Source organism: Lepeophtheirus salmonis, chromosome 1 (assembly GCF_016086655.4).
Source record: "Lepeophtheirus salmonis chromosome 1, UVic_Lsal_1.4, whole genome shotgun sequence".
NCBI lineage: Eukaryota > Metazoa > Arthropoda > Copepoda > Siphonostomatoida > Caligidae > Lepeophtheirus > Lepeophtheirus salmonis.
In genome coordinates, this window is record NC_052131.2 from 20797204 (window position 1) to 20812003 (window position 14800).

Below are 14800 nucleotides of genomic sequence, written 5' to 3' on the forward strand. Positions count from 1 at the left end.
CGACGTAAACTTTCTCTTCTATTAAAATTAAGATATTGTTTCAGAGACCCATAGGGTTTTTTAAGAAGGAATTTTTGGAAAACTAGTCTCTCAAAAATTTGCAAAAAAGGATCACGCAATGGGTAATTAAGGAGAAAAAAACCTAGTATATAAAATGCAGAAAATTTCACCATGCGAAATTATCTTTTTTTTTTAAGAGGGTTTGAGTAAAAATAAAAATAATCAGTTGTTCGTTATGAACACACATATTTTTGAGCAACAGTTGGGATTTTTTTCTTCGCTGTTCTTCCCTGTAGCCCTCTCATTATCTATTATTTGTGATTTGAAATGGTATTTTTCAGGTCATTTTTAAAAAAAATAATAATGATGCCATGGTAGCTTTAAATCCTTCTCACTAGATGGCGTCTCGTATCATCATCAGCATCTGCATTGCTGTAGGTCTTCATCATCTGATATGAACAAACATTTTCTTTATTTTTATTTTTTTATTATTCCTTTAAAGCATCACCGACATTCACAAAAAAAAAATATAAAAAATTATAATAAACTGATATTTATATTATAACAATAAATAAATAAATTCAAAAATTGTCAAAACATTAATCCGACAGGTTCGATGTTTATTAAAATTCAATATTACTGTATATATATGTATGCATGTGCGTAGTGAGTGATTTACTTTAGGCATGGATTTTTAAGTCACAAGGTAGTACAAAAAAAAAATAACACACCAAAAAAAAGGTGAGAATTATATCTATATTATGTATCTTGTGGTCAAGTTACGATGCCTGTACAAATTGCAAATTGTATAAACAAATTGTACAAGTTGAAATTTATTCATCTTAAAATCTATTATTTTATTACATACTTAGATGGGTAATTCTAATTACCAAGGCGCTCAGTAGAGCACAAAATCTATACTAGATGTTTTGTTATATAAAGCATCTCAAGGGCATCTGCAGGCTTAGGGGCTTGGTTTTTGGATATTTTTTTTCCATAAAAATCCAAAAATTAAAATTTTTGTAAAAAAAATTTGAAAAATATTTTTTTTTTATAATCAAATTTCAAATATTAAAATATTTTCAACAAAATCCACGGCTTTTGACAAAAATTTTCAAAAATTACACTCCAAATAATAATTTTTCCCAAACAAAAATTCCCAAACTTCAATTCACAAAAAATTAAATTTTTTTTTAATTTCAAAAATTAAATTCAAATATTTGATTTTGTAAAAAAAAAAATCAAATATTAAATTTTCTTGTTGAAAATTCTCAAAATTTAATGGCCTCTTACTTTGCCATATATAATCTTACCATACTTGATCAAAAATCGACCAGTAACTTTTCACGTAATCCTGGTGACTAAGAGACAAACTAACTAGAATGGGCACTGGCTAGAGTACAAAATCTCCTTGGGAAATCAAATTGATTTATGTACCTCAATTATGAGTGATAATGACCACTCAAAATTTTGTGACCTGAAACCATATTTAATCTTTGTACAAAGTTTGATCAAAATCAATAAGTTACATTTGCCATAATCCTGGGGATTATCAAACATACAAACAGAGGCAAAAAAACATAACCTCAGTTCAACTTTGTTGAAAAATGTTCATTTTGACAAATTTAAATTACAGGGTTATTATGTATTTATAAGATTGTGGGTATTTGAACTTTATAATGTGCCCCAAAATACTTTTATTTTTGTATGTTTGTGTTCAAATAATGAAAATTGATATATCAATCACCCATGGAATATTCAATCATTGTATTATTCTCATCCAAAACAATGTAAATCCATCATTTAAAAGGATTCATCTCATTTTTTATTTGTAACTTGTACCATTTTCTTATAAACAAGTTACAACTTGTACAAAATCGAAACTTGTACACAACATATATATATATATATATATACAAAGAGATGATCTGTACAAGCTTGAAGCTATCCCTATTTTATTTGTATTCTTCTTTTGAAAAGACGTCGTCATTCTGTGTCATGAAGAAAGACCACACAATGAGAGTGATGGTAAAGTCAGTCAAGTAAGTTATTTCGTAAGACTTTTCTTTAGAAATAATAATAAAAAATAAAAATCCGAATAACAAAAAATAAAAACATTTTTCTTTGAGGATTTTATGTAAGTATGTATGTTATTTAACAAGTCAATCATCAGCACTAGATTGTTGTTATATATGAAGGGAGTGAAAGTAAAATAGAAAACAAGACAAATGAACATTTCCTCAGGTTTCTGTTGCTCCTGTTTGCAGAACAGCGCCCCCTTGTAATGCAAGAAAACGCCCTACTACTACCACACTTTGGGTGTGGTATATGTAACCATGCTGCTCTATACAACCATACTCTCATCAAAAGAAGGATCCAACGTCATCATTATCACGATCCGGTGCTGCGTCTAGCAGAAAGGAAATTTGTTTGGTAAATTTATTATATAGTTGTTATTTACATCAAGTCGAATCCCCGCAGAGAAGGAAGGCTAACAACCTATGTTGTATGTGACAACTCACTATTTATGGAACTATTTTTATTCACATTTCCTTAAAATCATAATTAATTCCCTGACTTACATACATTAAATAATACTCCTAATTAAATTATACACAAACACAAAAATTCAAAAAAAGAATTTCTTTCCGCCAATAAATATACTAAATTAAATTATCATTATTATTTGTTAAAAAAATGTTATTTCGTTTGGGGGAAGAAATAAAAAGACTTACATATTCTTATTATATTGCTGGCTGAGTGAATATATATATGTTTCAAATATGTAAATTTTCCCTTTATCTCATTTAATGTCTGTCTTAAAAGGAAAAGCGTAATCATTTCGTAAAATAATATTAATATACAATAAATAGAAAAGTTTATTCGGTAGTTGTTTTTTTCTGCTACAAATTTCTAATCAATTTATTAAATATCTATGTATGTCGTTGTTTTTATTGTATCACGCAACCGTTCATACAAAAAGAAATAGAGAACAGGTCTAAAATATGTTGTTAGTTAGCAAATTCTTGGCCAGTTATTTTCATCTATAGAATATTATTTTGAAAAGTGTTCACAACTTAAAAGAACTAATTTTAATTTAGCTAATCAACGACCAAAACACTTATTAGGGTGAGGGAAAGTGGAAATATCGACAGCTGATAAAAAAAGTAAACTTTATATTTTTGTGTTTGTGACGTAACACCGTGCATGATGTTCTTAGGCGATTAATTCAGAGTAAAATATAACAAAATTATCCAAAAAGTCACTTTTAAATAATGAAAAACGTAATTTTAGGTACTTATTGGGTAACTATTGCAAACTTGACCTAATGTTCTTGTAAGTATTTTTGTATAAGGCAAAATAAATTAAGAATCCTGTTTCTTTTAATCAGGAAAGATATGAGGAGCTGTTTGATGATTTACGAATAGGGTAAATTAGTGTTGTCCCGATACCAATATTTCTGATCCGTTGACTAAAAATATACTTAAAAAATGGAATTCAAATACGGCCCTGTATTTTAGTTTAGGGTTGGAGGTGAAAGGCTAGCTCAGACAAGTTTCATTCTTTTTTGGTTGTTTGTCTAGGAGGAGGTTACATTATCGGCAGCCCATTTTTTTCTAAGGTGTAATGATGAAGTATGTTCTAATATTCTATCGTACCCGTTTAAATGCACCAGTATCCGGATATACTTATATGTTTATACTCAATTATTGTACCAAATCAAAACTGTCATAATACCGTCAATTAAATATAGAGAGTTTTAGAATGTTTCTATATGTAGTCAGATAAGATATGGTGTCGTCATCAGAATTCCTAATAACTGCTAAAAACTCGATTGTATCTCACTTTCACAAATGTTTATTTTATCCATGAACATTAAGTATTATATTTTTAATTGACAGTATACGTGTCCTTACCTGTATTGTATCACACAACCTTTCCACTGAAAAGAAACAAAAAAAAAGAATGGAACGAAGTGGCCCAATGGGAATGCGCTCCGGTAAAGTGATTCACTTAAACTCAATGTGAGTAGGTACTCGTCTAGATCGCTCCTATAGAAGGAAATATACTCAATGTATATAGACTTCAAAGACAATTACTAGGTCAGATGGATTAATTCTAATATTATAATGTTTACATATATTTAATAAGTGCAATTCCATCTGACCAATGAAAGGAAGACCAAAAACAAGTCCCATATCAGTTGGTGCTAAGCCAATTCCTCCCAGCTATGGAATTATTGGTCAACCTTCCGTAAAAATTATTATTTTCTTCAAATATATATATTCATTCTAAATAATACATTTATAAAACAGCGTAAACATAATTATCATGCTCTGGTTTTAAAGCAACACTTGCATGTTTAATTAAAGGGATAAAAACAAAAAATGAAAACTGGCAAATCCAGAGACCTGATATGTAAATCTATCATGAAGACCTAATTCTGACAAATGATTATAAATAAACATTTTATATTGTGTATTAGTATTCTGTATTTCCCATCGATTGAGAGGGAGATAAAGATTATAATTGCTAGAAAGACGTAATCATGGAGCCACAAAGGGAGATCTCGGTTCTTGTGCTTCACTGCCTATATTACTCAATCTTCTACCAACCCTTATATCGAGAGGACAATACAATAAGCTAATCCAAGGGACTCAGTCTCGTGGCAAAGATCTCTTCTTCTACCATATGAAGGATCGAGAAAAAACATTTCCAATTCTTTATGGCAAAAATAAAAATTTAGTATATTCCCGTGGCTTGTTTTTAAAAATACAGGAAGTTCCTAATCTATACCTCAACCATATTTGACGTGCATCGGCGAATGGATTCTTCAAAATAACGTTTGACTCTCTATGTTCCATGTCATCGCTAATACCAAGCCATTCGAACCTTCGCCTTACAATAAATGAAGGGCCCTTCTCTTCACAACTAATTCGAAGCTTTCTTTATCATATTGTTAGGAATTACTTCTAAGGCAATTAATGCAGGCATTGGAGGACCGAGATAATTACTTTTGACATATTGTCTAGAGAACACCCGCTGTTATATATTGACCTGCAGAAGTAATCCCTACATAACTAAGAAACTAATTCCTATTGTTTAGTCGAGGATTATAATTCAGTGTTTTGTTTGAACCTAGTAAAAGCAGGACATTCTCAATGCTAGAGCTCCATACTCTATACATCTTTGTCCAATGATGACCCGACCTTTTTAGCACTCCAAATATTTCAGGTGGACCCATAGAGATCCCTTCATCAAATTGAGAACCAATCCTTTGTAAGATTTTTTTAATTGCTCAAAAAATCAATAGAGCTTCTGAGTTGTTTTAACTACGAGAGATTCAGCACCTTCCACATACATTCTTTGTGCGTAGAACAAAGACTCCAGGGTTTCGTTGGGGCATTAATCCTCAACCTTGAAGCGTATACTCTTGCATACCCCACACTAAATCTTTCCTTAATTTATATATATATTGATATTCCAGGCCTTCAGTGTTTCATATAAGGTAAGTGTGGTATTACTGACACCCTTCTGTATAGTTGAAATGTGTTTTACCTCATTTCGTCTCTCAACATCGACAATGCAGCTAGAAACTTCAATTCCTAGAAGTGAAAAAAAAAAAACTTAACAAAATCTAATTCGCTAAGACAATCACATGTTTTAAGATAGTCAAAATAGTTTGATAAGATATGAGTCTTCTCGATGTTGATTGAGAGACCCGAATTTTTTTGGAAATCCTTGAATGATTCTTGGGAATTGTTCATAGGTTACAAAGAGCTAATTATAATTCAACCAATCAACAATGAGAAAGCTGATTAGGAGAAAAGAAGCAGAAACCTTGACCGTTAACAACAAAATACACCGTATATTGTATTGTTAGCGAGGTAACGCCGAGTATAAATATTTTGATTGTTTTTGAAAAGTAATGGTTATTGAGTATTTATTGTAATATCTATACAATTTTAGTTGTAAAATATGATATAATATGTATATATGTAGAATTGGTAAATGAATTATTGGATCACTCATATTAAGCTAATTTTTGGAAGAGTTCATTATTTCATAAACTGTTATAAATAAAATACAAATTTGTGTTAACTTTAGACAAAATTTGGCGTACAAATAAATTAATCTTCATCCGACTTTTATAAATACAAGTTTCTATCGTCATGAGGATCTAAAAAGGGAAAAGAGAGGGGTCTCACTCCATCTTCAATTTTCTTCGTGGTTTTTTTACGTTCTCTTCATGTTCCTCTTTTCCCAAAACGATTAAAGAAGTTGATATTTAAATATCACCCGAAGCGTTCAATTTAAAGAAAAATTGGATGTTGCTAATTACTTTCAAAAATAAAAATAAAGGATTACAGAGTGGTTCTTTGCATGGTTACTTTTGTAATCTATTGGATGACGTAGTATGAGATGCTCCTGAATTGTAAGTAAACACATAGAAAGAATAACTTATTAAGAAATGTGTAGGAAAATCTTTTCTTCAACATAAATACATACACAAATATAGCGGAGAAGGGAGATGTACAAAGGTGTTTAATGTATGTCCCAGAAAGCGAGGGTTGCTTTTTTAGTTGGCAATATGAAGAGGGTTTTTCCGAATCTGCTATCAGTATTATTTAATTCTTGAAGACAGAACACCTAAGTATAAGGTGATCAACCTAAAGTACTTTTAGCAATGACGTTTTTCTAAGGAGTTATAATGCTAAGTCCTTGTAGGAATCGAATTAGAGTTGAGGATCAACATCAGAGTAATTTTTGCAGTTGTCATTGGGAAATACGGGTGGGATTTGTGTTTATTTTGTTCCTCCCACGAGTGCTTGCAAATGGTATAATACAACGTCATGACAGTTAAGCTGCTCTCTTTACAACCATTTTTGAAATAGTCAGGATTGCCAGGTTCATTTTAGGTTTCTTGTATTTTTACATACCGGCAGGGCATATGATATGTATTCATCACAGGGGATATACGGTACAGTGTGTCTTACGAAACCAATTTTGACTAATCCAAAATCCGTTTCCACCATGAGTTGAGGTTTAGTATGGGTAAGAATGTCCTGGAATATTTTTTTTCCTGCAGCAAAAATTCGAAGGGCTACTTCCGGTTAGTTCTAAAACTTCTCCAAAAATGATGTTACATGCACAATAATTTTTTTAGTAATGTAATACGAGTGTAAAAAACATTTTTTATTTTATAAAACAAATCGCTTTGTTAATTAAAAAACGAGGTTTTTCACTACACTTGTGGACTTTATCAAAGAAATATAGTGTAGAGTAATTTAAAGCGCGTTGCAATTATTCGTCCTTCGTTTACTTATTTTCAACTAATGATAGTAAACTAAACTATGTACAATACACATATAAGAACATTTGATATATTAGTTATATTCTTATTCTAAGCTTTTAAAAAATAACAAAAACATATAAGATAATATTATTTTTAATGTGTATAAAAATATCGAAAAAGGATAGCAAGAGTAACATTGATAATTAGTTATCACTATCTAAAGCTATAAAATCTGACTTTTGAAAGTTCTTTGATATTTTTGATCTTGAATGATGAATTGTTAATAATCTATGATGTCTATTTCTTTCATCCAGTTTTATTTTAGCTTCTTTAGTAGTTGATGCGACACATCTTTCCCCATTTTGGGAATGGCACGGGATGTCTGGTAAATCCAAAAGTTCTCCTTCAATGCACTTTAGAAATTCTTCTTTTTTAATATCAAAAGTTAATGGAGGTTCCGTTAAAAAACTATTTGGAATCGATGATAAATCAACTAACTCCATGTAACTTTTTGCATTGAAGTTTAAGTAATCAGTTGGGCGAATATATTGCCTAACTGATCCAGTTTTTCTTTTTTTCTCTGTCTTTCATGATTATATTGACTGTTGTCATTCTGGTATTTTTGTCCGAGTCAAATAAAGCGCCTAAATGTATAGCTTCAAGGTGTGCACCAAATGAGTTAACTTTGGATGAATTTGCAACTACATTTCGTTCCTCTTTTGTAAGATGCTGACGTCTTTGATGAAATGCAAAGAAATAGTGCTGAGAAGCATTTCTAACGTGAATATTCTTTTTAATGTTTACGAATGTTGGTCCATAAATATTAAAAATGATCACTACCATTCTTTTAAGTTCTTCTGATGGATTTCTGGTTTGGATATAGAGTCTCAGAAGAGTGGATGCTGTAGTCATCCATCTGGCATTGTAGACAGTTCCTGGATGTTTTTTAGGAAAGGCTTTGTGATTGAATGTGGTCCATTTTGAACATTTGTCCAAATTTCTAAAAAGTACTTTTGATTCCTACTGAGTTTGTTTTTAAAAGAATCATCGACGTTTGGAACACATCTTTTGATGGCTTCATATTTTATTGGATCCGTTAGGCATGAAAAGTTTGATATAAGCATTCCCAATTCTCCTCTAAATGTTTTGGGTCCTGTTGATCTTCCATAATAAAATTCAAATAGTTTTTTAAGGGTAATTCATTAAAATGGAGCATGCAAATAATCTATTGTAAAGGAGTGTCTAATTTTTGCTCAAGAAGCCTAATGATGCCACCCCCTGTGCCCTGTATTTACTGCAGTTCCATCGCATCCAATGGCTCTGATAGAATGAAGACTTTCAGATTCAGAAATTGAAGAAAATAATTATCTTGCAATGTGTTCTGCTTTCCCAGAAATAGGGGGGAAAATGGCTAATATATTTACCTTCTGGTTCTACAATTACTGTGATATGCTCCTCAAATATTTCATCTTTTCTTTCTTGCCTTCGAACAGATTTTGTATAATTATCACCATAGGACTGACTTGCTGCCTTCTCAATGGATGAAGTGATCATGAGTTTCTTAAAAAAGTTTTGATGCATGTAGAAATAAAATTCATTCTATGGTATTTTTTTGAAGGAGTCACATATGTAATTTTTCACTTTAAAATACCTAATTTTCTTATTCTTATAGCAAGAACATAAAGCAATATCGAAAAAGATCTGACATCTTTTTCAAAAACTCACCAATAACTTCATCACTAGATCGGTTTGTACATTCATCTTCTTTACTTGTTCCTTGATGAGAACCAAGAATTTGTCAATTTTTTGCTTAAGGTTTTTGATGTCGTAGGAAGCGATGCTAGCCATCTCCCAAATACTTTTAACATTCATTGACATTGGGATGTTTATTTTTAAGGTAGAGGTAATATCTCATTAAGTCTAGCTTACTTGGTAGAGCATTCAAGGGGAGATCGTGGGGACTTCCAAATAAAAAGTGCTCCTGTGTGCTCCTTGTTCCTGAAGCCATGATAAGTGCAAATAAATAATAGTTGTTTGTAGTTCGATAACTTATAGAATGAAGAGATTGATTTTATAAAACAAAGGATATAATCATAACTATCCAATGCGTAGTTATGTTTTTTGTTTTTCGAAGAACTCAGTAATTAATAATGACACTGGTAAGACTAAACAACCCTACGGCAATACTGTTACTTTCTTTAAAAGTAAAATTGCAATGATTTTATAGGCAATACACATTTTACTACACCAATCCCCATTTCAGGTGCCTAAGAAACGCGAATTCTGTTGTGTTTTGACTAATGTCAAGGTCTCAACCACAAACGCAATTTGATATTTGTTAAAAAAGCCAATAGCTTCTAAATTTTCACAAATAAGATATAAGATTAGATATAAGTCAGGGCTGTGGACATTTAACGGAAAGAAATAAGCCAAATTTCTTGAACACCATTCTTGTTCATTTTTTGAGTGTTGAGCTGGAGCAACACATTGGTGGAAAATTACCTCACATGTGTCAAACACATTTCCACTCATCCAATTTCCAATGTTAACATTCACGGCAGCTTTCCATTGATCTTCCGAAAGTTTGTAATTTTGACACGGATTGTACAGTGAAAAAAACATTGAAAGTTTGTCTCGAAAATAAGTGTGCACAAATGACCTGGATACTGGATGATCCTTTGCAGTCATACTTGCAGCAAATTTCTTTTTGAATTGCTTATGTCTCGTCAAAGATTTTGCAATCATCAGTTTGGCAACTTTGATAAAAACAAAATTCCTACCTCGACCATCTTCATTAACAATTTTCAATGGTGTTGGGATATATCTTTGCACTATCTGCAACGTATCTCTCTTGATCCACCTTCTATCATGCCAACAGCCTTAGACCTTGTCTCTAAGTAATGTTCCTTCACCATGTATGATATTTAATTTCAACTGATGATAATAATTACTTTCTCAACCATTTTATAGTTTAGTATAATGCACACAGAAATTATTTAACATTACCTAATCTCTAAATCAGAAAAAATTCATTATTATATTATATTAATATACGGATATTTTAATCAATATATAGTCCAAAATCTTTAAAGTCCGTGTATAAATCAAAAATTCACATACAGCCCAATGTTAAATTATTAATATTTATGTACATAAATCAAAGGCTGGGATAAATTTGAACTTCAAAGCCTCATTGTGGATATGGAGTATTTTGGTGACCTAAAAAATCAAATTTTATATCAATGAAAAACGTTTTTTTCATTAATATTAAGAAAAATAGTGAACTATTTGATGTCAAAATGGGACCAACAAATAAAAGGATTTAAAACTTACTGTGGTATTAAAATTTTATCTTTCTATAGTTTATGTATAATAGTTTTTTTTATATTCTTAAAGCCATTTGATGAAGTTTCATTAAAATTTATTGGGAATTTGTACATATTATGTCGTAAAAATGTCAGTTTTGAACCCCAAGAATGACATCTCCTTTATTATAATGCAATTTATGATGTCAGTCAAAGTGTTCTTTATGAAGGAATCTATAATTAAAAAAATATTTTATAAAAGAAATTGTCATTAATTATATATTCTCAAAATAATGGTACTAATTTTGATACCAGAACCGCTATACGAATATTAGTGACGTGACAGTATGGATTACCTATGGAATTTAGCTTCTTCAAGCGCCTTCAACAGTTAAGGGTAGTAGTATGACGTGACGAGGAAGAGTGGCCCAGCATATTTGAAAACCAAGTCAGACCCAGAAAGAGGCAAGTAAAAGCGGGGAGGAGACATCAAATTAGTTTTAAATATTTATTTATACCTATAGACATTCTATCCGGCTGTTACTCGCCTGCTAAGATATTTACATGCCACAGTATTACACAGTACACTTTATATATATTACACATTTAAAACGGCAAAAAATACTAGAGGGATTGAGAGGGAGGGACTCACCGACCTGTATATAATAACTGAATGCACAACTTATACAATAAAAAGGAGATTCGCCCTTCAGCTGTCGGCAGCCAGATTATGTATTCCTAAGTTATTCATAGCTAAGCTTTAAATGAAATTGCAAATCATATTTTGTGTTGCGTTTGGGTGCAAGAACAAATGTGTTGCTAAGAGGGAATTTTCATTTCTTCGATTTCCTAAGGATTCAAAGAGGGGCCGGAAATGGGCAAGGACCCTCAAGTTGAAGAACTTACCTCCAAAGGAGCATTCATGGATTTGTTCCCAACATTTTGATCCTGAGTGTTTTAATAGAACTTTGGATGTTATAAGGTTAAGAGAAAACGCTGAACCTACGATATTTAAAGCATTTCCGCCTCATCTTCAAGAAGATATAGCTAGAACTAATTTAAAACGCAAGTCCCCACAAGGAGAGACATTCCTCATCTCCCAAAGTAATCAAAACGTCTCCTGAGCCAGCGCTAGATATAAGGTATAAGCACAAAATAATGTAGAATTGGATTATACCTACTGTCTTTTATCAGCTCAAAACATCAATGGCAAGGAGATATGATTTCCTACCTTTCATCGAGATCTCAAAAGTCCAGATGATGGAAAAAAAAAGTTAGGTAAGATGTTATCAACCAGAGTTGATCCTTCAATCTAAGGCCAATAAAGCCCATGAATCTGGAGAATAAATTCTTGTTCATTTGACCTTAGATGAAATGTCAATATTCAAAAAAAATCAATGGAATGCGAGGAAGAAATTTGTGAAACTATGCCGGCAGCTGAGGTTTTTGTATTTTTGCTTGTTTCTTTAAGCTTGAATTGGAAAGTTCCGGTGGCTCATTTTTTCATTCATAGTTTGACTAGGTCCAAAAAAGCCAATCTTGTAAAAGAATTGTATTAATACATATATAAGGGACTTCATTAACATTCGATTGGCCTAAAAGTCACCAAGCTATGTTGAAAGAATTAGGAGGTAATTTTCAACCAGGAAAGAGATTTCAAACCTATTTCTTTCACACCAGTGATCGCCGCCAAAAAGTATTTATGCTACTAGGCACACGTCGTTGTAGAAAGTTAGTTAAGAATACATTTGCATCGCTCAAAGTTATGGTGGATAAAGACGGTAGAAGAGTTGATTGGAAGTACCTACAAAAATTGGAATAACTTCAAACGTCAGAAGGACTACTAGAAAAAAATAGACTAAGGAAAAAGCAAATTAACTTCCATAATATGAAAATGAAGGTATGTGAAAAATGTTACAATTTTTTAAATGAAAAAAATGGTTACTAATTAATTCGTTTATTTCAACAGGTAAACTTGGCTACTCAACTCATTAGTTCATCTGTAGCAGATCGGATCGAGTTCAGTAAAAGGATCTTCAACTAGCGAAGGTTAGAAACTCTGAAGGAACAGTCAAGTTTCTTAGAAGATTTGATAGACTTTTTCATTTCACCAACAGCAGAAATCCATTGGTAAAGGATTCAAATCTCCTCTGAGAATTGGAAATGAAGACTATTCGAAACCAATCGTTCAAGATATGTTTTATATATTTCTGAATTGAAGGATGAATTTGGTAAACCTTTGGTAAAAACGCGTAAAAGAACTGCTTTTGTTGGATTCATGGCATCAATTACTTCAATTTGCGGCATATTTGACTCTCTAGTTAAATCTGAAAGAATGAAGTATCTTCGATGTGCCTCTTTTCGTCACAAGCCTTTCTCAATTTAAAGAATGTGTTGCTGCTTATATTGGTGGATATGTTATCAAATCAGTGTCCAAGTATCTAGTATGTCATGAGTGCTTGGAATCCCTTTACAGCTATGTAACGGACAGCCATAATAATTCTTTGATAGTAAGAAAATCTAATGGTGGTCTTTTGTATCCATCAAAAAACGTAATAGAAATATGCAAAGAAACAGAGAAATGCCTTTGGAGACTAAAAATGCAAGGAGTTCTAAAAACCATGGCAATATTAATTCATAACGCTATTACAAGCTACGTATTACAAAAATGTAATGACAAGTCATAGATATTTAAGAATTTTGAGCCGCACACTTTCGAATTCACCTTTAAATTACCACGTTCTAAAATTACAAAATAAAATTACATTCATTTACTCTAAAATTCGATTGCATCATGAAGCAAACAACATCTCGAATCAATTCAAAACAGGTCTTATCCGGAGGTCCCTTTCAAAGAAAATCCTATTTAAGAATAAGTGATTCAAAAGCTTTAAATATCCTCTATAAAAGTCATTAAAACAAAATTATAATTATACTTAATAAAAACACTTATGGTCAAAATGACGTTTATATATAATCTTTTTCTAGGTAGATATATTAATATACATAGGTATAGATGTATATATAAAATGGTTGCCGACAGCTGAAGGGCGAGTCTCCGTTTCATTATATCCAGTTATTATATAGGTCGTCGGTGGAGGGACTGTACTTAATCGCAATACACAACAATATGATAGTGTAGCGTTGGTCCTTATTTATTCGGTCCAGTCCAGTCTTAGGATCGGTCTTATTAGTCCTTAGGACTTTTAATCTTTGGGATCGCTCCCTAACTGTCGGTCCTTGGAATTTGGTTCGATAGTTTATCAAGCCAAATAAAAATTAATTAAATAAATTGAATTAAAGCTCGAATACCTTTTAAAAATATAGGAAAACTTCGTTTATATATATGTAAGGATCTAAATTAGTAACAATTATGTCTAGACTTAAACTAGGGTTCTCCCTAGGGGTTTCTTTTGAAGAAAACATTCATATTTTCCTTAGAATACAATATAATACAAACAGATTTTATGTATTTTTACTTAGTTGTATATATTACATACAAAGGTGAAAATCCAATTTGAAATGCGCATGTTAAAATAAGAAGAAATCGAAAATAACCCTAACAATTTGAAGAATGTCATGGAGGAGATAAAAAATAATGATCAAGGCGTTTCATTAGATCAGGTACAATCACTTGGGACAAAAAAGGAAGGAATAAATAATATAAACATTGATATTTGCTAGTATTACTCCGATGTCGATCCATATTCTACTCTGAGTCCAACAAGGACTTACAATTATATCTCCTCAAGAAATCCTCAAAGATATGTTCCGTCCCTTTTATAACTTAATCTATTTAGGAAAGGATGTTTACTACTCAGAAATTAAATAATATTGAAAAATGCTAAGGAAAATAAAATTCGTTCTTTATACTACCTATTACAAATTAACAGGCCAGCTGAAAAACACACCGGATTTACATGTATGCTTATATAGCAAAATAATTAAAAAAGGAACAAACCTGATATAACGTCACGAGGAATCGATTTTACCTTCTTTAAGGACCGACAAATGGGACTGGATATATCCTTGAAATGTAAAATTTATTATACAACTTAACCCGGATAGAAGAGTTTAACGCTGAATTTAAGATTTTTTTTTCCTCCAAAAATGTAATATGTACTAGTAAATGCATTTTATAAATTTGGTATTTATAACAGGTAATAATAATTTCAAAAACTGGCAATCTAGTGACTAG